The sequence below is a fragment of the Macrobrachium nipponense genome, chromosome 31 (genome assembly GCF_015104395.2).
Source record: "Macrobrachium nipponense isolate FS-2020 chromosome 31, ASM1510439v2, whole genome shotgun sequence".
Lineage (NCBI taxonomy): Eukaryota > Metazoa > Arthropoda > Malacostraca > Decapoda > Palaemonidae > Macrobrachium > Macrobrachium nipponense.
Genome location: NC_061093.1, coordinates 61,098,550 through 61,103,549, shown reverse-complemented (window position 1 = coordinate 61,103,549; position 5,000 = coordinate 61,098,550). Strand labels below are relative to the sequence as shown.

General features: G+C 37.9%; 1 protein-coding gene across 1 annotated transcript in view; it reads left to right on the top strand.

Moving 5' to 3' along the window:
• LOC135207037 (homeobox protein EMX1-like) overlaps positions 1-5,000 on the top strand; it is a 12,151-nt gene that overhangs the window by 5,394 nt on the left and 1,757 nt on the right. The gene's annotated exons all lie outside the window — the stretch shown is intronic.

Here is a 5,000-nt window from a genome sequence, read left to right as displayed (position 1 = left end):
TATGTATAACTGAATCACGAAAATGGAACGTGATAACCCTATATAAAAAAAAAGATGCCAGAAGATAAACCGAAAGGAGTTTCTGCAAGTCTCGACTTAAAGTCCTTTACTGAGCCCTAATATATATTAAAAAATATATATATATATAAAGATTAGAACGATATATATATGATAAATCCTATATATATTATAAATATATAATATAATATATATATATATATTATTTATATTATTATATGTAAATGTAAATGTATAAACTGAACACCGAAAGTTAGGAACGAATTGATAAATCCATAAATAAAATAATGCCACGGAAGGAAAAATAAAAACGAAGGAGGTCTGCAAGATCTTTCGACTTTAAAAGTCCTTTACTGAGCAGATTATATATATATAATATATATATATATATATATATATATATATATATATATATATATACGAATTACAAGAAAAACCATTAGAATACTTTTGCCACAAAAATTATCCTTCTTTACTGCAAATCACTGGTTATTGAATGAGACTTTTCATCGAAGTAAACTGTGGGGGGTGGCATGAGGTCACTTCGAATTTGTGTTCCGTGGTGATGCCAACATCAGTAACAGCTTTAAAATCCCGTCATTAAAAGACCAGACTCATCCCCCACCCCACCCCCCACAACCAACCCCGACCCCCTGCTGCCTCGGCAACAAAAATGGCGACGCGTCGATCGACGGCAATTTGGAACCGGGCACGGGCTCTTAAAAGTTACTCAAGTGATAACTATAGTGTATCCACATCAACCGTGCATTTGACGTCTAGGCCAGTCTCTTACGACGCTCGTGATTGGCTATTGATAAGCCAATCACAGGGCTGGAAACTGTCAGTCTCTCTCGAGAGAGTTCACATAGGCAGGATGTGCGTTCCACCACCTCTCCTGAGGGATACTTTTGAAAGACTTATCCCTCAGGAGAGGTGGAACATAGATCCTACCCATGTGAACTCTCTCGAGAGACTGACAGTTTCCAGCCCTGTGACTGGCATATCAACAGCCAATCAGCAGCGTTGTAAGGGACGGGCCTAGGCATCAAATGCGAATCTTTTTATAGTATATTATTACGTCCAGTTGGTGAAGAAGCGTTGGTTTTAGTGTGTCATCAGTAACTGCTTGCTACTGGGAAGGGATGATCGCTGCTCACCCGCCTATGTCTTTCATACCAACGCCAGCTCCTAAATACAGTCAATAAATATATGCAATTTATGTAACCGCTTAAGCCGCCAGCTATCCTTTATATCTGATGTTTTTTAAAAGATCCCTTAAACTTCACTCCAGGGGTGTGTATAGTGCCGTCAGTGCGCCCTCGTGCGGGGCACTGTAGGCATTACTTAAGGTTCTTTGCAGCGTCCCTTCGGACAAGTTTATTTATAATGATTGGGCTTCTCGACTATACATTTTTTTCAAAGGTTTTACCCTTCACGAGCATTATAAGGTATTCATTTTATTACAGCGAGATTTGCTACAGGTCTGTTATACAAAGTCAAAATAAGTCAATAGGACATCATTTCTATTTTATCATTTCCTTTAACAATGATTTCATAAAAAAAAGCAACAAAAGAAAATCTATAAAACCTTTTGTATCGTTACGACTCATTCGACAATTCTTAGTTTTCACAATGAGATTTATCTTCCTTATAGCACGATTAGTGCAGAATATCGAAGCTACCAGCGCCCCCCCCCCCCCCCCACAACCCCAGCTCCGCCCCTGAAGACCGCCACGTTGTAATAGGAAAAGGCAGAGGTTCTCGGGAACCTATAATGTAAACAAAGCTGAGACCTCCAAGTGGAAAATTCTGCAGAATTTATGAGCATAACCAAACAAAGTAACAGAATGCTACATGAACTACCATAATTATTATTATAGTGGATACATTAATGGGGCTAACGCATTATGAAAATACCTGCAACTCCGTTTGAATCAAGACGGTTGGGGAAAAAAAAAAAAAAAGAATCCCCAGTGGTTTCATGAAGAGCCAGTTTTTGTTCGGAGTAGCATAGAGAAAGGGGCTCAGAGTTCTTCCTCGAACCAGGAGATCGGACAGCATGAACTTTCGCTCGAACATTCAAGGTTACTCTGGGTCGCAAGAAGCACATTGCATGAACCGGTCATTCATATTGTAAATTTTTTTTGATGACACTTCATCCTGTAGTTCCCTGGATTTGTCAGCGTTGAAGACCACGCGTTCTCTGCATTTATCAGTTGTATATGATTATAAATAACTAGCAGGCATAAGTTATTATAGCCATCACAAGCCATTACTTTCTAATTGACACCCCTTGTCTCCACGGGGCATTCGTCTGTCTACGTAAGTCGCATGACAAACTGTAATGACATCTGAGGTCGATTAAAGCTTCTAAACAATAAGTATGCGACACTAAATTCCGTAAAACTGTAACGCACAGTTTACCCCGAATATTATGCGCATTCCGATAAGAATAATGGTTTTAAAAGTTTCAAAAGCTTGGTAGCAGAAATTTACGTCCCATTTTTTGTAAATGGAAGCATTTTAATCCTCGAAGATCAAGAATACAACGGGACGGTATATATACTAAACCTCGCGGAACTCCTTTTCATTTGATTCCCCATTGTTGTTATTATCTCGAGTATTGTTTCTCAGTTATTCATGCGCTCATTCGCCCCTCCCCTCCCCCTCGAGTATTGTTTCTAAATTATTCATGCGTTCATTCCCCACCTCCCCGCCGCCCCTCCACCCCAATACGCCTCCCCAACTCCCCTCTTTCCCCTCTACAACCATTCCCCTTCGCCAGCGAAAACCAACAGATTGTCGGCAACGACCAGGGTAATTGTGCGTGAAATCGGGTTAATCGGGTGACTTAATAGTAATCTGTGGCGGAACGGGACTGGTATGTACTGAGGGGAGAAAGGGGGAGGGGAGACCGGGGGCGAGGGACCATTGTGCTCTTTTGAGGGGACCCGGGACTGAGGGGAGGAGAGAATCACATAATACGAGGGAAAAACAGAAGAGAGCGTAATTTAGTAGTAGCAAAAATTCCTCTTGGGTGTTTTTATTTTTTTATTTTTATTTATATTTTTTTTATACTTATAAGAAAACATAACACTATGATGTGGTAGCTTGTGTTTTATGATAAGTTGGCCTTATAAATCATCACGGGCTCTTTTTCTTCAAAGAAGGGCTGGAATCCAGAAATTCCTCTTATGTGTTTTTTTTATTTCTACTTCAGCAGAAAACTATTATTCAGTAGCTTGCGGTTTATAACAAGTTGGCCACATATCACGGGCTCTTTGTTCAAAGAAACTGAAATCCTGGTGGTTTTAATGCAAAAAATTCCTCTTCGTTTTTTTTTTTTTTTTACATATACGAAAACAGAAAACTATTATTTGGTAGCTTGGGTTTTTATAATAAGTTGGCCGTATATCACGGGCTCTTTGTTTAAAGAATCAGAAATCCTGGCAGTTTTAATGCAAAAATTTCTCTTTTATTAATTTATTTTTTTTACGAAAGAAGAACACTATTATTTGGTAGCTTCGGTTTTATAATGAATAGGCCACATATAATCACGGGCTATTTCTTCAAAGAAAGAGCTGAAATCCTGGTGGTTTTAATATGCGGAAAAATTACCCGTGTTCCTGCCAAGTATATTCATAACGATGCATTGTTAATTATGAAGGACATGCAAATAAAGGCCTTAATTAAACCAACGATAACAAAGGTCATTTGAAAGAACTGCTGCCTCTTGAAATCAAGAGCTTATTATATCCAATTTATGATGGGTAGCGCTCGACTCTTCCCACAGACAAAAGTTTACTTGCTAAGACGCGACCCGTGGGCCGGAACTTGGGTAGAGAAAGAGGGGTTCTCTCTCTCTCTCTCTCTCTCTCTCTCTCTCTCTCTCTTTCAGTCTTTCCCCTTCTCGAGTAGCCGGGGCGTGTGCCTCTGTGATTGGCCCATTTGATATCTATTATGAGAAAGATGATAGCTGACTAGGAGGTTTTTTTCTTCTTTCTTTTCTTTTCCCGCGTCTTTGGTGGGGGGAAATGACGATCATGATATGTGGTTTATGATTTATTCCTTTCCTGTCCTGAGATCGTCTATCGACATTATCGTCAGGGGGGGATTTCGGAGAGGAAGAGGAAGAGAGCGAGAGAGAGAGTTTGTAAGACGCTCTCCCTCTCTGTCTCTTTCTGGTACGGAGAAAGGAACGTTTCGTTAATTAGGTTGTATTCGTCAGTTTTTGTCTGTCTCGTTTTAAAACTGGAATAATGCTAACTATACAGACAATATTAAAACTAGTTTTGATAACCGCCAATAAGATCATGGTAATGACAATGCAACATTGTAACTATTTTTGATAACCACCAATAAGATCACGGTAATGATAATGCAATGTTAAACCTAGTTTTGATTACCACCGATAAGATCACAGTAATGATAATGCAATGTTAAAACTAGTTTTGATAACCGCCAATAAGATCATGGTAATGATAATGCAATATTGTAACTAGTTTTTGATAACCGCCAATAAGAGTACAGTAATGATAATACAATATTGAAACTAGTTTTGATAACTATCAATGAGATCACAGTAATGAAAATATAATATTGAAACTAGTTTTGAATAACCATCAATACTATTACAGTAATGATAATTAATCACCAATAAGACCACAGTAATGATAATGCAATATTGAAACTAGTTTTGATAACTGCCAATAAGATCACAGTAATGATAATCCAATATTGAAACTATTTTTGATAATCGGCATTAAGATCATAGCAATGATAATTAACTACCAATAAGACCACAGTAATAATAATGCAATGTTGAAACTAGTTTTGATAACCACCAATAAGATCACAGTAATAATGATGCAATATTGAAACTATTTTTGAAAACCACATATAAGATCACAGTAATTATAATCCAATATTGAAACTAGTTTGGATACCCACAAATAAGATCAAAGTAATGATAATGCAATATT